This window comes from Vicugna pacos, chromosome 20 (assembly GCF_048564905.1).
Source record: "Vicugna pacos chromosome 20, VicPac4, whole genome shotgun sequence".
NCBI classification, from domain to species: domain Eukaryota; kingdom Metazoa; phylum Chordata; class Mammalia; order Artiodactyla; family Camelidae; genus Vicugna; species Vicugna pacos.
Genome location: NC_133006.1, coordinates 2,944,212 through 2,966,859, shown reverse-complemented (window position 1 = coordinate 2,966,859; position 22,648 = coordinate 2,944,212). Strand labels below are relative to the sequence as shown.

Genomic DNA, 22,648 nt, shown 5'->3' with positions numbered 1-22,648 from the left:
CTGTTTGCCATGGAGGGACAGAGGCTCATCGGAGAAGCAGGCTGATCTTACTTTTCTCCGTAACCCAGGGCCTAGCAAAGCGCCAGCCTATGGGTGGGCCATTCAGAGGCTCGGATACTTCTTAAATTAACTCAAAGCAGTAGAATAGCAGAGCTGGAGGAAGTGACCACTGAGCTCACATAGTTCACTGCCCACACCCCCATTCCACAGATGAGGAAACAGAGACCAAGTGGTTAAGCAGCCTTGGCCAAGGTCATGCTGCTATTAATGCTGGCCTGTGTCGGGCATGCCAAGTGATGAGCTGCACTGAAGGGCCTGAGAGTGGGCTCTGGGGCCAGACAGCTTGGCTTCAAGTCCCAGCTCTGCCATTTACTAGCTGTGTGATTAATGACTGTCCTTCCTGTAAAGTGCCACCTCATGGGATTGACATGAACACAGAGTTCTTGGAACAGCAGGACAGAGCTCTGTAAAGGTTTGCTGTTGCCTTTGTTACTATTATTATCACCAAGTGAACCCTGAAATGAAGAACAAAGACAGCAAGAATTTTTTTTTAAAGATTTTAAAAAACGATGATGACTGTTTGATTTAATCTATTCAAGTTTGCATTTGACCCTTATTAACAACTACACAATGGATGACTTTTGAGGAAATGTTTCTTCATGTCTTTAATTATCACTAACGGCACAGGCTATTCAACAGGAAGCAGTTTTATTTCCAGGAAGAGGGACAAAATGTTAACAATATCTCTGTACCTCTCGGTTCCCAGTGAGTTGGTTGTGACCTGTCAACCCAACTTTGGGGAAGTGCCCGCTCCTGGGCTCGCTGCACTGTCCCGCGGCCTCCAGGGGGCGCTGTACCCCCACACGAAACCAGTCTCTTGGTTCATATCTTTACTTCAGATCCCTCAAGGACTGCCCATGCACCAGGGCCCCATCTGCCCCGCCAGCCTCTCCTGCTGGACTCCAGGACACTATCCTGGGTCTCAAACATCCTTTGTTCCTACACCCGCCCACTACTCTTCAATTTGTCCTTCAAGTGTGGGCTCCTGTGGCTCGCCACCCAGCAGTGGTCTCCCAGTCCTCCACCTCAGGGAACTTCATCGTCCTGCATGGTGCCTAGCGAACAAGTGTGGAGGCAGGAAGACTACAGAACAACAGGTGCTCAGAGGGGCTGCCTTTCCCACTGCAGGGGCCCTGGAGAGCTTTCTCCCAGCTGGTTATTCACAGGCGCTGAAGCTGTGGAATCTCGGTCTCACCAATTTAAAGGGCATCATCACTAATTACAAAAGAAATCATATTTTCAGTAACAAAAGGAGAAAAGACTTTGTGCCCCGCGCCTCCATCTTTCTTCCTCCGCCTTCAGAGGTGATTCTCACTCTCTGGACAAGGGTAGGAAGCAACACACAGAATATTATTTTTCAATGATTTTTCTTCTCACTCTGAAGATTGCTTTTCCAGAACCGATGAAGTCTAGGATGGTTTGGCTTCCCTGGACTGAGTATTGAGAAGCTCAGGGGGGAGGGGTTTGGGGTGATAATTCAGCATTATGGAACCAAACAGAGACATTAAATGTTCTACTCTAAACAGAAAGGAAGCAGGATGCTATAGAAATGGGAAAACCATAGTTAGAAATGAAATAACGAGTTACAAGACAATAAACATGTAGATGTAAAAAAGAAAAAGTACATCAAAATACAAAAAGGTGGGAAAGGGAGACGGTAGCAAGAAAATATAGATTTTTTTCTCTTTCTTTTTCTTTTTTCTCATTATTCTTAGGATGTGTTGGAGCCTACGTGATTATCAGTCTAAAGGAAATAGATATAGTAATGGGTTGATATACTTGAAAAATAGGGTAACCACAAATTGAAAGCATATAATAGAGTTGGAAAAAAAAACCCCAAAAAGAAACAAACTGTAAATGGCTTAAAGAATTAAACATTAGACAAGACGCTATAAAATTCTCAGAAGAAAACATAGGCAAAACATTATTTGACATACATCTCAGCCGTGTTTTCCTAGGGCAATCCACCCAAGCAACAGAAATAAAAGCCAAGATGAACAAATGGGACCTAGTTACACCTATCAGCTTTTTAACAGCAATAGAAACCATAAGCAAAACAAAAAGACAATCTATGGAATGGGAGAAAATATTTGCAAAAGATGAGACTGAACATGGCTTAACTTTTAGACTATAAAAATAGTTCATACAACTTAATAAGAAAAAAAATAAACAACCCAATCCAAAAATGGGCAGAACAACTAAACAAGCAATTCTCCAATGAAGATATACAAATGGCCAATAGGCATATGAAAAAAGGCACAATATCGCTAATTATCAGAGAAATGCATATCAAAACTACAATAAGTTATCATCTCACACTACTCAGAATGGCCACCATTCAAACATCCACTCACCATAGATGCTGGAGAGGCTTGGAGAAAAGGGAACCCTCCTACATTATTGCTGGGAATGTAGTTTGGTGAAGCCAATGTGGAAAACAGTATGGAGATTCCTCAAAAGACTAAAAAAAGACATCATTTGATCCAGCAATCCCACTCCTGGGCATATATCCAGAGGGAATCTTAATTCCAAATTGTACCTGCACCCCAATGTTCACAGCAGCATTGTTTACAATGGCCAAGACATAGAAGCAACCTAAACGCCCACTGACTGATGACTGTATAAAGATGTAGTATTTAGATATAAAAGAATATTACTCAGCTGTAACAAAGAAGGAAATAATGCCATTTACAGGAACATGGATGGACCTGGAGATTATCACATTAAAGTGAAATAACTCAGACAGAGAAAGACAAGTATCATATGATATCACTTATATGTGGAATTTTAAAAAATGATACAAATAAACTTATTTACAAAACAAAAACAGACTCACAGTCTTAGAAAACAAACAGGAGTTTGGGATTAACAATTACAAACTACTATATGTAAAACAGACAAACAACAAGGATTCACTGTAGAACACAGCGGAAAATGTTCAGTATCTTGCAACCTATAATGGAAAAGAATCTGAAAAAAATAGACTATGTATATGTACAACTGAATCACTATGCTGTATACATGAAAATAACAAAACAGCTGTATATCTGAAACTAACAAAACATTGTAAATCAACCACATTTCAATTTAAAATAAAAGATAAGCTCTAAATAGCTGTATTCAAAGAAAATCTTCAACTCTTACCTCCTACAACAAGTAAAATGGGAAGCTTGAGCAGGACCAAATTATACTGAATGAGAGGTTACATACCTTCTCCAGCACGTGGCCCATGGTACACACACATCGTGTTTTCCTTCAGGTAAGAATGGCCCTTACTGCCCAAGGAGCGAGTCCTGCTGGGACAAGGCCTCTGCGGCAGTGGCCTCCTTGTCACCGCTCCATCTCACCAGAAGTCCAGGGTTTTCAGAGGGGAGGGAACACAGAGCTCATACACTTCAGATATATTTCCTGAGAAAAACTATGGAAAGAACAAATTCACCTGCAGTGCGGGGAACATGAGCAGGGCCCCTAAGCAGACCGACAAGCCCGAAGCAATACAGCCCGATGGTCACATCGGAACCAGAACAACAACCGTCTGGCCCCAGTTAAACGATCACCATCTTACCTGCAATGAACTGTTCGTACTAAGTGTCAGGGATGTTTCTGTTGAGACTTGAGAGATCAAAAAAGTCAGACCAGGGAATCCGGACCTGGTGGATGTCCAGGCTCTGCCAATGGTAGAGGCAGCCCCAAGGGGGTATCACCAGCACCGACTCTTCCATTTTCAGCAGGGTCTTCAGGAGGAAGGTGATGTGGATACAGACGCCCCTACGGAGGCTGAAGCCCTCCAGAGGGTTGACATCACACAGAAGGTACCTGGCAGGGAGCAAAGGAGAGCGGGTCTTCAGGGCCAGGTCTCTGCACAGGAATCCCGGCTTAGGTAGAAAAGATACAGCGGGAATCTCTGCACAGCACATGGCCTAGACTCAAGACACGTTCAGCAGCTTCTGGTTTGTATAGTGGAGGCACTGCCCACCGATCTCCGTGTGGCCAATTATTTCAAGTCCGGGATCACATGCAGAAGACATCTTGGCATCTGTCTAACACCACTAAGCACCTGACTATCACCTGAGCACCCGTTCTCCAGGGGCTCTCAAACTTCTTGGCCTACAGACCCCTGTACACTCTTAATTACTGAGGACTCCAAAAGGCTCCTGCTTAAATGGGTTAAATCTATCAATAGTTCCTGTGTTAGAAGTTAAATAAGAACTTTAAAAAATGCTTATGAGTTCACTTAAAAATAATAACAACCTACTACATGATACCATTAATACTCTTAAGCAAAAAATAAGTATATTTTTCTAAACAAAAATCATTAATGAGAGGAATAGCAGTGATTTTAATTTCTGCAAATCTCTTTGGACTGGTGAGAGCTGAATTCTATCTGCCTCTACATTACCTCTTTTGTGATATCACAGACCAGGTTTTCCCTGGAAAACCCCACAGGAAACTCAGGAGTGCAAGAGTGTGCAAAAGGCAGGTGATTTCCCGGCGTTTCTACAAAAATAGTCTTGCATCTCAGGGACCTCGGACTCACTTTGATAACTGCTGCCCTACCCTAGGCGAGACTCTCCTACACAACAGCCAGGCAAGGGTCCTGGCTTCTTTAATGGGTTACCGCAGCAACACCCCTCCCTTCTCTGTGTTAATGTTTTCCACAACCTCCATTACTGCAGATGAGGATGTAATCCTCAACTGGGGCCTCTAATCCCAGAAGACTACCAACCTTGAGAAGGAGGGCCCATCTACCATCTCTACACCCCGTACAGTCTACTTTGAGTCAAGCCCTAGATAACTGCTAATTGGCACTGACCCTTGTCTTATTCCTGAATTTTATCGAAGGAGCCAACATCTGGAGGGAACTGAAATTTCCCTGCTGATAAACAAGGCTGATAAACCACCTTATTCGAACATCTGATTCTGGGGCTCTTCAAAACCCGGGTAAGGCCGCGCTTCATAAAAGACGGGTCCTCCACCTGCCCTTCCCGGGGGTTCTGGGAGGCCACGGCCACGCAGGGCTACCCGGACTCGCGGTCCCAGCCCCAGCGCCCGAGGGGGAGGAAAGCCCGAGGCTGTGCCCCAGCCCTGTCCCCCCCGCCCCAACCCGCTCCCCGGCACCACAGCCCCTCCCCGGCCGCCACAGCAACCCGGATCCCACCCCGGTCCATGTCCACTGGCCCCGCCGACGGCGCGGCCGTACGTTTACCGTCTGTGGGACGCCGCCCCACAAAGGATGTCGGCCGCCGACTGACGAGGCCAGAACTAGTCGCCCGGCCGAGCAAGCCGCCATCCCCAGCAGCAAGCACCGCCATGGTCCCAGGCAGCTGCACAATTCTGGAGCCTGCTGCCCGCCCCAGAAGCGCACGCCGGCCCGCACGGAGCGCCGCACCTGTAGCCATGGCAACGCCACGGGGCCCTCCCCTAGCGCTTGCGTCTGCGTCCTCCCGAGGCTAGACGTGCGAGGGCCGAACTTGCGGAGCCAATGGGAGCCAGGACGCGGCCAGGACGGGGATGAGGGGAGGCTTATGGGGCAGCTGGGCGGGGCCGCGGCGGGCGGGGCCGCGCGGACGTCCTGACCTGCAGGTGGCGCCGGCCAGAAGGGCAGCGGGCCAGCGGGACAGCGGCGCGGGGGCACCCTCACCTGTCTGTGTGCGGGACTCAGCCTGGGCTCCGCGGCCTCCGCTTGCACCGGACGTGGACCCAGGCTGCCGATGGGCAAGATAGTGGACTGAGCCCAGGCATGCACGCCTGGCCAGGTAGGGCACCTGAAGTGCAGATTCGCCAGGCCCGCTCCCGGCCTTGAATACGCGCTGCAAGGCAGTTTCCAAGAAGACGGGATCTGTCCCAAGAAGGGAGGTAGGGCAGGGTGCCAGATGCCGGGTTGGGTGCCGTCTTAAAGGAGAGCCATGGTGAGAGGGTGCAGAGCAGCCCCTGTGTTGGCCGGGCTAGGAATTTGGGGTATGGGGTGGGGATGATGTGTGTCATGCTCTGTGGTTTCCCAAAGAACTCGCACCCCCAAGCAAAGGACTCCCTCCACCCTACGCTGCATCCCCTGCCTTCCCCAGCACCACCGCCCCTGACCCCGGAGTGTCCCATGACCTCTCCCCACACCAGGCACTGTCCCTGTTACAGGTACTTAGCTCCTGGTGGTTCCAGCCCGAGGGTGGGGGCTGTTTTTGACCAGTTAGGATGCCTGGAGCCTTTGTATGAAACCTCAGATCATAATGCAGGCGTGCACAGAGGCCCCTCAAACAGGATTCCCTGTATGCCCTCCCCACCAGGCACCCACAGTGCAGCTGTCACACCAAGCCAAGCCTGCCGGGACCGCTGTTCCCTCTCCTCCTGTCCCTGATCAACAGTGCACCGCCCACACTGCTGGGTATTTAGGGGGCCTTAGAAGAGCAGCTGGTATTTTCATGGGCAAATATTTGCTCTTTTGGAAAGATTTGAGTGCAAAGGGATGTAGGGTATGCTTTTTCTGTTGCCCTGGAACTGGTGACTAGGATGCAAACTTAAATCAAAGCAGTTTTTAGAGAGAGCCGCAAAATATCTAACCCAAAGATCACTGTTCCCCAACAAAGACAACACCACCTGGTGGGTGGGGTCCTGGTCCCTCTTTCTGGAGGTTGGGGTTTGCACCCTCCAGCTGGAACAGAGCCTGAAACAGCTCTGAACACTCTCCAACAGGCTTTCCCAGCACAAACTGCCTTTATTTTGAATCTGGGTGAAGGAAGCAGCTGAGAAATCTGGGTAAATCTTCCTGGGTGTAACCATGCCTTTTGTGCTGAATGAAAGAGCGGCTCTCCACATGCTAACATCTTAGAACTCAATGTGTGTCGAAGCCTTCATGCATGTAGCATGTTGGGAACAGCGTTTCATGGTGAGGGGAACTATATAACTTACATGTGTATGGGGAAGCCCTCACTCCAACAGGCTTTTCCTGCGCAAACTGCCTTTATTTCGAAATTGGCTCTTGCTGAGAAATCTTGGTAAGTGTTCTTAGGTGTAACCATGCTCATTATGCTGGATGAAAGAGCGGCTCTACACTTGTTCACATCTCAGAAATGAATGTGTGTTGAAGCCGTCATTCATGTAGCGTGTTGGGAACACAGAGTTTCATGGTGAGAACTATGTAAATTACATGTCTATGATGAAGCACTCTCTCGAACCGGGTATTCCAGCGCATACTGCCTTTATTTCGAAACTGGCTTCTCAGAAGCCTGTGGTCTCCACTGCAGGTCTGTCTCCAAGCCCAGGGCCAGCATGGTGACTCTGCTTCCCCTGTCTATTCTGGAAGGTCTAGGTGTCCTCCATGGCCCTTCCACCATTGTTTTTTTGGAAAACCCCGCAGGTGAAATGGGCCTGAGAACAGGAGAGCTGGATGCCAGCAGCCACTGCCCAGTGTGTGGCTCCTGGGAGGGGCATCTCCTCTCCGTGGGCTCTGATCTACCCTCCGCTCTCCCCCACCCCCACCCCTCTCCTGCATTTCCTGATTGATCCCTGGATAATGGTCCCATATCTGGGAGAGGTTTTATGAGTCGTAAAGGGGAAATAAAAAAGAAATCTTTAGACAAATTACTGAAAGTAACTTCCAGCTTTCCCGGGAAAGTCCTCATTCCAATGTTTAAGGCTAGTTGACAGGGTGTAAAATTGCTTAACCACTCACATCTGAGCAAGTGCTACCTCGTTCCCCAGCTCCCCGCAGCATCCACCTGTGGCAAATTGGCCACAAGAAGGCAAGAAAGCTCTTTTCCTTCGCCAGCACCAGCGTGGCTTTGGAGTCAGTAGAGGCTGAGAGAAAGGGCCCCGCCCTGAGGTCTGGGGGGGCCTCCAGCCACAGCCTGAGGAGCGGGGGTTTTCAGAGTGGCCCAGCAGGAAAACCAGGCAAGGCCACCTGGCCCAAGTATTCCCTGCCCAGAGAGCCCCATGAACTGCTTTGGGCCACACTCCCCTTTTGGGCCCCCTGCAAAAATGTACCACGGGAGCCACACCTGAGAAGGCAGAAGGAAGGCCCTTTGGCCTGGGGTCCCAGCAGGTGTGTCCTGTGAGACCTGTGGCCACATAAGTTCCTTGTCTCTCCAGGTCACTGAAGGGACTGTGCTGGGCATCTTGGTGGTCAGGGACATGGGAACAACTCTAAACTCTGCAGAAGGACAGAGAGACTCTTCCTGGAAGCAAGGATTCCATGGAGACGCCTGCCCAGAACTGGGGGACTGTGTCCTGAGTAGACCCCTGGGAGGCAATGTGGGGCTGTGAGGTCCTCTTCAGAGGAGGGAGCAGGTGTGCTTTCCGGGGGTGGGGTCCTGCTTTGTCCAGGCATGTCCTTGTGTAAGACTTATTTACAAACACCTCCCAGTCCACCTAGGGGAGGCCCAAGGGGTGGGGGTAGAGGAGGAGAGTGAAGGGTGCAGATTTAGGGCCCCCTGACCCACCCAGGGAGCCAAGGGTCAGTGGGAACATCTTGGGAGTCTAGTGCAGGGGTGGAGGACGAGCACTAAGAACATGCCAAGTCATGCAATAAAGTGACCCGTGACCACGAGACACAGGTGGCCGTACACCAAAGGAGGCAGATAAAAATTTACATCCAGGATCTGAGAATCTTGAGAGGGGCTGGAGGGTCCCAGGAGCACTCAGGAACAGCTCTTCTAAGGGCACAGACATCCCAATACACGCATTTCTCATGGAAGCTTTTTGGGGTGCAGAGTGAGTTACCAGGATCCTGAACTTAGTATGGAATTCCACCCCCTTGTTCATCATGGTTCCTGGCAACAAATTGCTGTCATTTGTTCCTGGACATGCACAGAGGAGCTGACTGCTGTGGGGGTCTCTGCAGGACTAGAATCTTCTGGTGTGTGCTCTGTGACCACAGAAACCCAGGGGGATTTCTCAACGGGAGCACCTGGAGACCATGCCTGCATGGACCACCCTCATGGGATGGCTAAGGAACTCGTGGTACCCAGGTCACCAAGTGACGAAGTTGTGAGGTTGCCTGGGATATCCTGGGGCATGTAGATTTCTGTGGTCAGCACATGGGCCCAGCACTGCGGGATGGTCTGCACAAAGAGGGGCCTGCCCTCCAGATGATGGCTCTTAACACCTGTAGGGAAACAGCTCCCAGGACTCCTGGAGGTCCATATTGAGAGTGTGCTGCCATCCTTGTGGGGTCACCTTCCCCTGATGCAGAAGCAGACCTCTCCCCCTTGAGGCCCAGGGGACACCTGGCTCAGGTCCCACCTGTGTGCCCTGGACACGCAGAGCCCCAGAGCTCTGGCAAAGCCTGGGGTGTGGTCGTGTCAGGACAAGAAAGGCCCTGGGAAGGGGCTCATTCAGGGGCAGAGGCCACTCTGCAGGGATGCTGGACCTGGCAGCGATGCACTGCTTCAGTACTCCCTTGGGCTGGGTTTCCAAGCTGTGTGATGGAAGGCTTCTCCTTCCTGCGGTGCAGTCGGGGGAACTAGATCCATCGTCAATGTCAGCCCTGAAAATGGAGGCTGCGCTACCTCCATTCCTGGAAGGAAAAATCAGTCCCCTCCTATCCAGGTGACTCAGAAAGTCATTCAGCAATGTTCGAGGCCCCCAGTTTAGGCTTTGAATTAGAGCTAAGCGGCTAAGGAGGCCAGATCCCTGTCCGTGGCTCCAGGAGCAGGCTTTCTGCTTGGGGACAGGATCCTCACAAACACCTGTGCCTTTGTGGGACACTCCCTTCTGACAAGCTGGGAGGCAGGGTGCAGTTGCGGGAAATCGTGTTTCCATGAGCAGAGGGCCACCATGTGGTGGGGGCACAGGAGACTGTGAGAATGAGTCCCACAGCCTATCTGGAATCAAAAGACTGGCAAATGTGAAAAAGTGCATAATTTGTTTTATTGAACAGGCTGCTTATGTACATTTGGAGGGCCAGGTTCAAGGACTGTGCATCCCTCCAGGACAATAGCCTCAAGAGAAGAACAGACAGAGCCGGAGGAGATCTGGGGTTTCTCCCAGGAATGAGGTGGAACAGGAATTTCTGCAGATTTGCAAGGAGTCCCCGACCACTGAGCCCGGGGTTACAGCCCCACGAGACCCCTGTCGTGTTTGGCTTGGGCTCTGGGTCTGGCCTGCTCATGTATTCTTCCAGCTGAGTTCCAGAAACTCAGAGGGTGGACTTAGAGGGGCTGCATTTGGAAACTAGTGAGGAGGTGGAGGGTCCTTTATATTGAGTCCCTTCATCCTAATCACCGTAGCTGAAGCCCAACACCTCCCATTTCCAGGGTGGCCGTGGAGGGATAGCAAGCCTGGCAGGAGACCTAGGTTTCCCACTGATGTGTCCTTCCCTTGTCTTCGTTCGCTTTCACCCAGGAAGGTGTGATTGTCTCGTGTCATGGTGGCCTCCGCAATGTCCCTCCCAGCAATCTCTCTTCTACATCAGGTGGGGTTCCCACCCCCTCTCAGCCTTCTCTCTGCATGGAAGCTGAAGGGCCAGGCCCACCTGAAGTTCTGAGCTTGAGCAGTAAGGTGGAATCAAAGAAACCAATGGAAACAAAGAAGCAAGTGACTGTGGCAAGGCTCCCTACCACTGAGAAGCTGCCCTGAGTGGAAGGGAGGGTGTGGGCATGCCCATTTGTTTCCTGTCTCCCAGTGCTCTTAGCTTTCTTTTTGCAGACCTGCATGGTTACAACAAAATGATCTGCAAAACTGAAAATATTTACTCTCTCGCTTTTACAGTAAAGGCTGGCCAGCCTCTGGTCCGGTACCAGGCAAGTGATTGGAGTTCCTTTCCAGTTTGGAAACATCTTGGCAGGCCCAGGTTTGCAAAGGTCTTTAAGAGTAGTTACGGAGTTTTGCTTTTAAACTTTTTTACGGCTGTATATACTTATGAGATGTGGTTGTGCTGTGTAATTCTGAGCCGGGATGTTCTCAAACTGTTTCTCACTTCTTATACCAGACATTCCTAACTTCCAAGGGGAACTGCTTATTAAGGAAGCCATGGAATTTAGCAAAAGGATACAGATCTCATTTCCTTTTAAGCATCGATGTACGTCCATCATGGCAGTATTTATTATGTGTTATTGATAAAGGAACTAAGTAGTAATCAGATTAATAGAAAATAGGGGATTTTAGGTACACAGGGTTCATCTTTTCAACATTTTTTGTAATATTTGCAGTTTAAGATGACCATTCCTGAGAAACAGGCTGCCTCTTAGAATGAAATAGCATTTCCTCTGAACCATAATTAATTTTTATTTTGTAGACAGCAGGAAGGGTAATCAAACATCACACATTTGGGGACGTCAAAGAGAAAATGTTAACTTTCTGAGAGCGCCCTCCCCCGCCTCCCCCTGCCCTTTTCACTGTCCCATCCTCCCTGGAAGTCTCTTTCTTATCTTCTGCTCATGGCTCCAGTAACTCTTTCTTCCTCCTCGTTCCTCAGCTGGTAAGGTTTCTTTTCTACTTTGAACAAGCAAACAAGCCAACAGAAGAGAAATTTCACAAGCAACTCCCAGCACATCCGCTCTCCTTCTGATGTCTGTGACCTCACTCTCGGTGCCCCACCGCTTATAACAGGTGGCATCGAAAGCCAGTTCCTCCAAAAGTCCCCGGGGCCCCATCCCTCCCATCTTCTCTGGGTTGTCACTCCCAAAACCATCCTCTCTTTCACTGCCTCATCTATTTTGTTCTCCTGCTAGTTGGCACCCATCAGTATATAAACCTCCATCCTCTTAAACAAACAGCACTCCTTGAATCTAATTCACCCCCACCAATTGCCACCCTGTGTCTTTGCAGCAAATCTTTAAGGAGTTGTTTAAACTCACTGTCTGCATCTTCTCTTGAGCCATCCCCTTTTACACCCACTCTGGCTTTTCGCCTGATCCCTCGCTCTATGAAAACTGCCCTGTCAAGGTCATCAGTGACCCCATGTTGCTAAATATACTAGTCAATTTTGACTCCTCATAATGCGTGGCCCCTCGGCAGCATTTGACCCAGCTCTTCCATCCCTCCTACCCCGTGTTCTTGCTTCATTCAACCTCCAGCCCATCGCTCTGTCTGTTTCTGCTTTTGGCCTGCTGGCTGGTCCCTTGCCAATGTCTCCTCTTGTTTCCAAACATATACTGTGGGTGTGCCCCAGGGTCAGTTCCTGGGCCTCTCCTCTCTCTCTCTGCTATTCCTTTGGTGGAAGCAACCCAGCCTTGGAAATTGGCATGCCATCAATTTCTCGATTTCTCCAAAATTCCCTGATTTCCCCTTTCCATCTGGACGTTTATCCCTGAGACCCACATTCTTTTCCTTTCATTCATCTTGCTTTCACATTCATACATATGTTCTACTATGTAATTACTTTTCCAAATTTTGAATCAGTACTTATATATCATGTAAAATGCTCAAATATGTATTATTTCCACTAAGATGCTAATTCTACCTTAGAACATTTCTGCATTTCTGTATTTATGTGAATAAAGCAAATAGTATTTCTACAAGCCTCATAGTTAAACACTGTGTTAGTTTGGGGATATTATGTAACATGAAATAATGATACATCAACATAGTCATTTTTCATTTATTTTTATGTAACACCGAGATGAGGTTTTTGCCCTGAAGACTGGTTTTATTGAAATTTTACCTACGTTATGGACAGTCAGTTTATGTGAAAGCCCTCATTTCTCCACTTTTTTGATATATTTTCCATTTGGCTATATATAACATACACCTTGGCATGAAACCATATTCCCAAATCATTCACATAATACAATTAATACATTTAAATTATATTTTTTAAATGTTAAAAAGAAAAAGAAAACAGATTCCTCTACCTATTAGGCACTTCTGTGGCAATATGTAATACACCCCTTAACCATGACATTGAAGAACTGAGCTGATACCAGCCCCTTTCCACCTGCTCAGCCCCACCTTGTCCCATCCCCTGTGGATGGAGAGGACATCCCTCCCATCGTCCAGGTCCAGATGTTGGAACCATGTCCTTTCTCTCTCTTTCTCTTACACTCACAGACAGCAAATCCAGCTTGTTAGAAAATTCTGGATACTCTGTCTTCATTAAACACCTGCTCCCTGCTCCCCGCCCTCCTAAAAGCCACCTTCAGCCCTTCCTGGACACCAATAGCCTCCTGTTTCCATCTTTGCTTTCCTACAATCTATCATCCACACAGAGTCAAAGGGAGCCTGTAAAAACATACATTGGGGGTGGTGGGTGTAGCTCAGTGGTAGGGCTCATGCTTAGCATGCATGAGATCCTGGGTTCAATCCCCAGCACCTTCATTAAAATAAATAAATTACCTCCCCCCAAAAAACACAAACACAAAAGCATAAGTTGGACTACATCACCCCTCCCCTCAAAACTCACTAAACGGGTCACCATGTCATTGGGAGCCAAAGTCGTCACAAAGGCCTCAGGACCCAGCGTGCTCTGTCTCTCCGCCCACACTCTCCCCCTCACTCTGGGGGCTTCTGGCTCCGACTCTTCCTTCTTCCTCCGGATCTATTCTGCTTCAAGTTCATTACTCCATGAGATCTGCCAGGATTGCCTTATTCCTTCCTGTCTGCCTCCCACCTCACCGCCATCACCCGAGTTTGCTCATATCAGTTTTTTAAAAAAATTTTCCAAATTCTTGCTACCCCCAACATGCTGCCTGTTTCCTCTGCTAAAATTCTGAGTCCCCAGTGATGGGGAGTCATGTCTATATTGTTAAATGATAAAGCCCGAGAGCCTTGGGAACGGGTCTAATTAGAAGATTCCCATACGTAGTAGGAGCTTATACACATTTGCTCAATGAATGTAGATGCCCTGGTCCAATCCGATTTAGCACTTCTGTGTCATGCTCAAAGAATAACTCTCCTTTCCACCTGAGAGGGGATGATAACTTCCTTGGTGATCAAAGGTAAGAATTTTTTGCTTTATGCCGTTAACCTTAGGCGGGGAGACTGGGGGATCTTCATATATATTTTTAAATTTGGTTCACTCTGCAGTTGGTCTTTGGTCTCTGTATAATTTTGAGAAACTCTTTATGAGTGATCATTCTTTTATCAGATTGAACAGGTTCCAGGGGGAATGAACAAGCCTGTCCCATCAGCCATCCTATGTGTCATGTCCTGGGACCCAGTGGATGCTCAGCATGTAAGTGAACTGACAGGAGTGAGTGAAGAGATGGGAGCATCTCATTATTGTGGCGGCTCTCTGTCCGATGCCTTGAGATTTGGGGAAGTGTTTACGAGTGCAGAGGGGAGAGGTCAGGTCCTCTCTGCTTTTCCAGAGTGCCGTGGCCTTATCCATTCCCCCAGCCCCCTCTGGGCAGCCAAGCCCAAGAGCTGGGCCACCGGGGGTTGTGCTGATCAATAATCCACCTTCACCCCAAGTCCGGGTGGTAGGTACACCTGGTTGTAGACTCTGGAGTCAGGTCCTTGGAGGAATTTCTCACCAAACTATGTTTTGGACCTTTTATTTTTCTCTATAACCTCCAGCTGAAGAAGAAGGTTGTCTTAGACACATGAAAGTTGAGGACACCTACTGTCCCCTTGCAACCCAGGTGTGGCTGGGAGTCTGCTGTTTGTATAGCCGGTGGGCTAGTGTTGCTTTGGGCATCCCTGTGCCTGAATTCCTACAGTACACTCGGTGGTAAGGACGGGGGTGCCTGGCAGGGAGGGAAGCGGGTCAGGAGACTGCACAGCTGGGGTGATGTTAACCTGGGGTGAGCGGGAGCCTGCTGATGCATGGCATCTCGGGGCAGGGAACTCTCCACACTCAGGGGGGTTCCCACTCCCACAGGGGCCCTTTGATCAGGGTGCTGGGCTGTCAGGGGACCACAGGGGTCCCAGTGAGTATTAGGGTGCCTTCAGGCAATGGGAAGTGAGGGGTCCAGCGGCATTTGAATTAACTGTGCACCCAAACCCAGCCAACACCTCTTTCAGCCTGTTTCCTAATCTGCAAAACTGGAATGTTATTAAGCATCCCGCGGGGTCGTTGATGGGCTGGGACAGACTAGACAGTCAGGAGGTGGAATTCCTCTGTCCCCTGATTGTTTGGCTTCTTTCTGACAATTTGCTCTCACAAGCTCAGTCTCTCTGTCTCTCGCTCTTTCACTTCTAACTTTCTCTCATGCTCTGGTTTCATTTGATTTCCAACCACCGCCCCTCCCCTCCACCAATCCCCAGATGAGTGAACTTGATTTCTCTGTGTCAGATCCAAATTCTCAGGAAAGATGCTCTGTCTCCCTCTGGATCTGTTGTCCAACCCATCAGTTGTGGCCAGAGGAGCGAGTCCCTCTGGGACCAGCAGAGGGTCTCTGCCCAGCCCCCAGCCACCACTGTGGGAGCACATAGCTCTCCGTGGAGGAGGTACTGGCTGTGACTTGGTGTCACTAAGTGTGAATTTATGTCTCCTCTTGCCCCACCTTCATCCTCCTAAACACAGATGCAAGTTAAACACTCCCGGGATTTGTGTCATGGAACACTCAGGGTGGGGGCTAAGGGGGCTGGAATCTCTGCTGCATTTAAGGGGCTACAGTGAAACCCCAATGAAAGCCTGCAAAGGGAACATCACCGGCCCCACCCGGCATTTAGGGCGCTGAGTCTTTGTGATGTTGAGCCAGGCTTCTGACCACAGCTCAGGGGTCTGGTCTGACAAGTTAGCCTTTGAAACCAACCAGCTTTGGATTCCTCAATCCCTCCCTGAGGTTTTACCTGAACCACCAGCTTCTGTATCTCTGAAGACAGATGATGAGGACCCTTCACGTAAGCCGTTCACACAGCCCTGTGCAGGCCTTTGTGCTGCACGGTCTGTCCGGCGAGCTGACCGTGGCTGGTATTTTACTGATGTTAGAAGTAGTCTGGTTTCCCGATGCACTGTTTCACTGAACAAGCAACAGAAGCCACTTCTCGCTCATAAAAGCAGAAAAGGGACTTAATGAAAAGATACTGGGAGGGTGTGTGGAGTGGCCAGGACCGGAGCCAACCCAGGAGCTGTAGGAGGTGTTAGGGAGCCCCAGGCACCAAGCTGGGCGGGGTGCTACCGGGCCCCCTGCCACCCCAGAATGGACTCCCCTCCACCTGACCCTCCACCTCACTCACTGCAGGTTCACATCCCGGCAGGGCCAGGTCACACTGAAGCCACCAGCACACACCTCAGTGGAGGAGCTGGCCCCGTCTCAGCTGAGGGCGTGCCCGCTGTGCAGAGATGCCCAGATAGAGGAAGGCGGTTCTCCTACTGTTCGAGTAAAGGTGCAAGTCAGTGCCCATCACTCAGGAGAGCCAGGCTGGACGGACCTCATTGTGGTGATCAGGCCGTGTGAGTTCACTTATTAATTTCTATGTTTGAAGGCCCTGGAGGGAGAAAAAGTGAAGGTTCTAGTACTTATTTTGTGTTTCCCACGTACCAGATGTGGTAAGCAAGCCAATTCAGACAAGGCCCAGAGCAACCACTTTAATAGACCACGGAGCAAGTCGTGCAGTCAGGCCTCTGTGGTCCCGAAACCCGTGTCCCCATCGGCTCCATAGTTACCAGTGGAAACTGGGGGGATTTGTGGGACTGTGTGCTCCTGTAGGGGCTGGGATGTGTGTGTTTAAATCCACATCTTCAGAAACTCGGCTAGAACCACAGCCACAGATTGCACGGAGGCAGAGGAAGGGAGGATTCCAGCCTCTGGTCCAGATTGTGAGGAGCTCAGAAGGTCTTCCTCCTGTCCTGAAAACAACACCAGAGCTGAGGGAGCTGAAAACCCACTGCTCTTCTTAGATCCCAGAAAACTGAGGGGAAAAGCTGCTCCCAACCCAGAGAGGCAGCTGGGAAGGCTTGGAGAGTCACAGCTCCCAAGGCAGAACCCGCTTTTGTAAGAACCCCGGGGTCAGGCAGATTTAACAGGTCCCTGAAGCCAGCGGGAGGCTCAGCTTGGGGAAATCACAGTGTGACAACTCCAGGGGGCCAGTCAGAGGGGCCCCATGCTCTTTTTCATGCATTTTACATCCAGAACCGTGTCCTGTTCTCAGAATGAAGGTCAGAGGATAACTCCTCATGCTTCCTGCCTGGAAAGGAGAAAATAACTCTATTGAAATACACCCAGAACATTCTGTTTCATTGGGGGAAGTTGTTTTTTGTCTGTTTGTTTTTTTAATGAGAAATTATTTTACCAGAGCCTAACCAGCCTGGGAGAAGGGAAATCCCTTCTGTCTCACCCAAATTGGGGTGGGGGGAAAGAGACACACTTGTGGAGGTCACAGCTCAGGGCACAGGCTCAATGAGAACTAATCACAGGACTACAGATGCCCTGATCTGGCCCGCTCCCCCAACACCTTACCTCCATGACATTAGGGCTTCTGTGTAATAAGAGGAACAAAACTAAAGAAGTAAATGTCTCAGGAGTGTCTAGGGAAAGCCCAAAGACAGCGGGGAGATGAAAACAAGGACACACAGGCTGTTTTAGCCTCTCACACCAATAGCTGTAGCAAACTACACACAGCCCAGTCCCAGTAGATAAACAGACAACCTCACAGAAGAAACTATTTATTTTGGTTCTCTTACCCAGTGCATTCCATGGTGCATTCTCGCCTAGAATTGAGTGGCAGCAAGTCCATCTCAGAAGGGACATAACTGAAGAGGGATGGCTTCCCAGACTCTGACAGGCAGAGAGAGCACCAGCCTGTGTGAGAGCATGATGAGGGGTGGGGTAGGGGGTGGGCTGCCTTCTTCCCCAAATAAGGAACCTTCCTGAGGCCAGCACAGTAGGAGGGAGGGCCATGGGGTGGAAGCAGCCAGACTTCTTCCTGAGAACTGCTGGGATGCCTCCAAAGGACCATTCAGGTGCCCAAATTGGGCCCTCAGGGTGGGAGTCAGTCGGTTTGCCTCAGAGCCCAGGACTGAGGTGGGTGCACAAAAGGCCGGTCTTACTTGGACGGGTCCATTTCACTTCCTCAAGCCCTGTGTAATACATGAAGCGTGGACGGCCTGGTGAGCACAGCTCTGCCCTCAGGACGGGTTTCAACTCCTCTCTTTCTGGAAAACAGCATCTCTGAGCCCATCCTGGATGACCTCACATAGATCACTCTAGTGGCCCAGGCTAGTGACCGGGAACATGTACCTTCCTGCAGCCAACCCCAGACGTCCACTGATGCATCATATACTGGCAAAGATGTGAGTCCCTTTGCATGGGTCTAACAGCAGAGACTCTGCCAAAGGCCCAAGAGGTGGTGTGTGGGACATGCAGGGGTGCAGGAGAGTAGGCAGTGCAAAACTGTAAGTGGTGACAGGGGTTCAGGGGCTGTGGAGGGCGCAGGCAGTTCAGGGGATGCGGGGGTTCAGGGGTGCAGAAGTGCCGTGAGTGCAGAATTGCAGGAAGTGTAGGGATGCAGGGAGGTGCTCAGGCACTTGGGTAGGATCAGAAGGCAAGTGCACATCCTGGCAGTCAGCCTGACCCTGGGAGGCTGGTGGAATGGTTTGGGGCGGCGGCGGGTGAGGCTGCCCGGGCAAGCCGGTCGATTTCTTCTCTTCCCTGCAGCCTGGCCTGGGGTGTGGCTTGGCCGCTGGAGATTCGCCAGATGTTGGACTCCAGGTAAGCTTGCTCCTGGGAGGTGGGGCGGTTACGTCAGGGGGCGGCGGCAGCGACAGGGGGGCGGAGCGGGGCTGCCCCTGGCGAACTGGTGGAATAGCTGCCGTGACCCGGCTGCCGGGCCTGGGAGAGGCCTGTGCTGCCCCAGGTCGCCGGACACGCCTGTCCCACTCAGCTTGCTGAGTGGGGAGTGGGGGCGTTGCCATTAAGGTCAGAGGCCCACGGGGGGAGGGGGGCTGCCGCGCGGAAGCCGCTCAATTCGCTCCGCTCTCTCCCGCGGCGGAGCCTGGGAGCGGCCTCCGCTGCCCTAGAGGCGGGACGCCGGTCTCCAGGTGAGCTTGCTCCTGGGAGGCGGGGCAGCGGCAGCAGGGGGAGGGGATCCGTTCCAGGGAGCTGCTCCATTTCTTCTCTCTCTCGCGGCCTGGCCTGGGGGCGACCTCTGCCGCTGGAGATTTGCCTGAGGTCCGACTCCAGGTGAGCTTGCTCCTGGGAGATGGGTGCGGTGCGGTCAGGGGGCTGGTAATTTGGTGGCTACGGGGATAGGGAGGCTGCCCCGGGGGAGCTTGTGGATTAGCTCCCATGTCTTTGCAGCGTGGCCTGCAGGAGGCCTCTGCTGCGCCAGGTACCGGGACACCCCTGTCCCACTTTGCCTGCTGGGGTCAGGAGGCAGGGAAGTCAGGCTGCAGGGGTGGCAGGAGTCGGGGGCCTGCAGCGGGGGAGCGGGCCCATTTGCTCCCGTCTTCCCCGCGGCTTGTCCTGGGGGCGGTCTCTGTTGCCCTGGGTTACGGGACACGTGTATCCAAGTCAGCCTGACCCCGTGAGGCAGGCGTGGTACGTTGGGTGTGGTGGCAGCAGCGGCAGGTTTTCCCTTGGAGCTAGTCCATTTGCTCCCATTTCCCCCCATGGTTTGCCCTGGGGGCGGTCCCTGTTGTCCCAAGTCCGCCGGACGTCCATCTCCAGGTCAGCCTGCTCCTTAGAGGAGGCCACCGTGAGGTCAGGGGGCAAAAATGGTGGCTGCTGCGGGGGGATGGGGAGGCCTTGCGGAGTGGGTGGATTGGCTCCCATCTCCCCTATGGCCTGGTGTGGGAGTGGCCTCTCCTGCCCCAGATCACCAGACACACCTGTCTCATTCAGCCTGCTGGGGGAGGGGCGCCCTGGGCGGTGCCTTTAAGGTGCGGGGTTGCATAGGCAGGGGTAGAGGACCTGCAGCGCGGAGCCTGTCAATTTGCTCTCCTCTTCCCCGCGGCCAATCCTGGGGGCGTCCTCTGCTGCCCAAGAAGCCGGATGCCCGTCTCCATGTCAGCTTGCTCCTGGGAGGCGGGCGCGATGCGGTCGAGGGGCAGAGGCAGCTGCGACGGCCGGCTGCCCCGCCTAATGGGGCCACTTCTTCTCCTCTCCCCTGACCTGGCCTGGGGACGGCCTCTCCCGCGCAAGATTCACCTGACACCCCACACCCGGTCTGGTTGCTCCTGGGAGGTGGGCGCGGTGAGATCAGGGGTTGGAGAGGAGAGGGGGCTGCCCCTGGTGAGCTGGAGGATAAGCTCCTATCTCTCTGGAGGCCTGACCTGGGGACGGCATCTTCTGCCCCTCGTTCCCAGGTCACCCTTCTCCGGGTCATATCGCCCCGGGTGTGTGGTAGGGTGCGGGGGCGGCGGGGTGTTGGCGGGGGTATGGAGCCTGCCGCTTGGGAGCTAGTGGTATAGCTCCCATCTCCCCCGCAGCTTGGCTGGGTGGCAGCCTCTTTTGCCCCTGGTCACAAAGCACAGTTTCCCTGACAGCTTAGCCACCGGAGGTGGGCAAGATGTGCTGAGGGGGCAGAGGCAGCTGCCAAGACAGCGACGGAGGGGTTTGTCCCTGGCCAGCTGGTCAATTTGTTCCAATCTCAAACTTTGCTGCCCAGTTTCGCAGGACGCCCTTCTCCAGTTTATCCCTCTCCTGGGAGGTGGGCACAGTACATGCAGCCCAAGGTCTGGGCTCTCCCCTGGTGAGGGGCAGAACTCTCTTCTCCTTTGTCTTTACTCTTCAGCGAAGTGGTTACTGGACCCAATTCTTAATCCTGAGAAAGTGTAGCCTGTGTTACGGAAGAGCTGCTGGACAGTGAGGTTTCTGGGTGGGTTTTAATATCAGCTGATGCCCCAGGCAGGCACGAAAGCTATTACTCAGAGCTTCTTAGCCTGGAGTTGGGGGATGGCCCCCGCCATCCTCACCATGCTTTTTAAAAATGTGTTACTCCCCTCTTTTTCCTAGGTGACATTTTATGTTATTGGGTCACAGATTGCTGGCACACTCATCCCTGTTCTCAAACATCTTTTAAACTTGGGTGAAGTGATAAGTAGGGGAAGATGATTTACTGAAAGGTAAGAAAACTGAAATTTGCATTAAAGCTACATTCTGTCAATCTTTCTCAAATGATTTTTCTCTGATTCTAAATCCACGACCTAGTGAATGTTGTACTGTTGTGTAAATCATTGATCCTCACATCACATTTGTTGAGTGGTCAACGAGAATTTTTAAGTAGATTATTCCTGAAAGGAAAAGATCAGGCTTTTCAGAATTCCTTGTCTGATGTCACCCAGGCAGTCACAGTAGAAGACAGAGCTGATATAAGAATCCCTCGGCTGCCTGAACTGCAAAGCTTCTGGGATTACTGATCCCTGAAATGCATGTGACTCTTGATGATATTCTGGGGGATGGTTTACATGATCAGATTCTTCCAGTCCTGTAAAAGTGTTCCATGGCCCCAGCCCCGGGAGAACTGGTCATAAGGGCCATATCTTGAGGGGTGGGATGGGAAGGCAAGTTGTAAGAGCTGGAATCACTGAGATTCCACACTCGCTAAACACAGACTCCAGAGCCTAATTGTTGTCAGGTTCTGTTCTGGATTTGAGAGTGTGTTCAGACATGATTCTTGCCCTTCAGGAGTCACTGCCTGGGTGGAAGTAACCTTTACATAAATCTGAGGAGGATGGCAATTAAGTAGATGGGCTGTTTCGGTCCTCAGTGTGCCCAGGCTCGCTCTTCCAGGCACTCGTGGGACTAACGAGAGTCATGTTATTCACTCACTCACTGATTTATTATCCTTGAATTGTTCATTTTTCCCACAGTAAGTGAAACAAGGGATCAGGAACCTGAGCTTTGTCCCCTGTCCTATCACTGATTGTATCTCAGTCAGGCGCCATGCGTATGCATTGTGAAATGGTGGTATTTCTTGCCCAATGGGGCTGCACTGTCAGTTCTGAGAATCAGGGGAGACACGTGGGTAGGACAGCACCCTGACACACATGGCACCCCCCACCCCGTGAGACAGCATTGTCGATGCTCAGGTGACCCGATGTAGATGGCGGTGCTAAACCTGAGCATGGTTAGTGATCTTGGTGGCTATGAAAATACAGACTACCGGTCCCTAACTCTGGAGACTCTGAGGGTGTGCACCCCAGAATTCTGCATTTTAAGAAACACTTTAACTAATTCTGGTGAAGATGATCTGAGTGTCCCTCTGAGAAACACTGGTGTGCGAGGCACCAATATTTAGGATTCTCAGGGAGCGATGTCTTTTCAGGGTAGTCCAAGGGCCCTCACTTGTGACTTTTGCCTTGGGTTTATTTGTATGTGTTCAGAAGAGATGTCTTTCACTTCCAGTGCTTGTCAGCATGCTCTGTGCAGGGATTTGCTCTCAGTAGATGGCAAAAACTATGATTCTTCATGTCACCGAGCTGGAGTGTGAGCGACCTTTTATTTTAGTTTTCTTTATAGCAATGCAGATTCTCCCGAGAAGAGGTTCAGACTGAACAGATTTGTGTCAGACTTTGGAAGACCGCTGCTGCCCAAGGTGTTCTCTGGCAGGGCAATGACGAATCTCGGTCCCTCTTTCACTGCTACGTCAGTGAAGTGGACCACTTGGACAAGGCCAAAGCTGGTATCTCAACCATTGCCCTTGACAATGATATTCGGCTCCAGGAAGCCATCAGATGCAGCAAGTGGCCAGAGGAGGAGCCGAACAGCCTCACGAAATGTGACATCCCCAACTTCATCAACACGGACCAGAACCCTTCCTCTGGGGAAGA

At 51.1% G+C, this 22,648-nt stretch overlaps 2 long non-coding RNA genes across 5 annotated transcripts; one reads left to right on the top strand and one right to left on the bottom strand.

Moving 5' to 3' along the window:
• Positions 1-1,014: 1,014 nt before the first annotated feature.
• Positions 1,015-5,441, bottom strand: LOC140687656 (uncharacterized). The gene is made up of 4 exons (XR_012062059.1): positions 5,267-5,441; positions 3,626-3,876; positions 3,271-3,478; positions 1,015-1,275 (listed from the first exon to the last, which is right to left on the bottom strand). It is a non-coding gene; the product is annotated as an uncharacterized lncRNA (long non-coding RNA).
• Positions 5,442-16,118: 10,677 nt separating this feature from the next.
• LOC140687559 (uncharacterized) lies at positions 16,119-22,597 on the top strand. 4 transcript variants are annotated; one of them, XR_012061942.1, is made up of 5 exons: positions 16,119-16,330; positions 18,043-18,169; positions 18,534-18,587; positions 20,832-20,941; positions 22,338-22,597. It is a non-coding gene; the product is annotated as an uncharacterized lncRNA (long non-coding RNA). The 4 variants fall into 4 exon arrangements; XR_012061944.1 differs by lacking the exon at positions 16,119-16,330 and adding an exon at positions 17,565-17,682 and having other exon boundaries at positions 22,326-22,575; XR_012061943.1 differs by lacking the exons at positions 16,119-16,330; positions 18,043-18,169; positions 18,534-18,587 and adding an exon at positions 18,938-19,058.
• Positions 22,598-22,648: the final 51 nt, after the last annotated feature.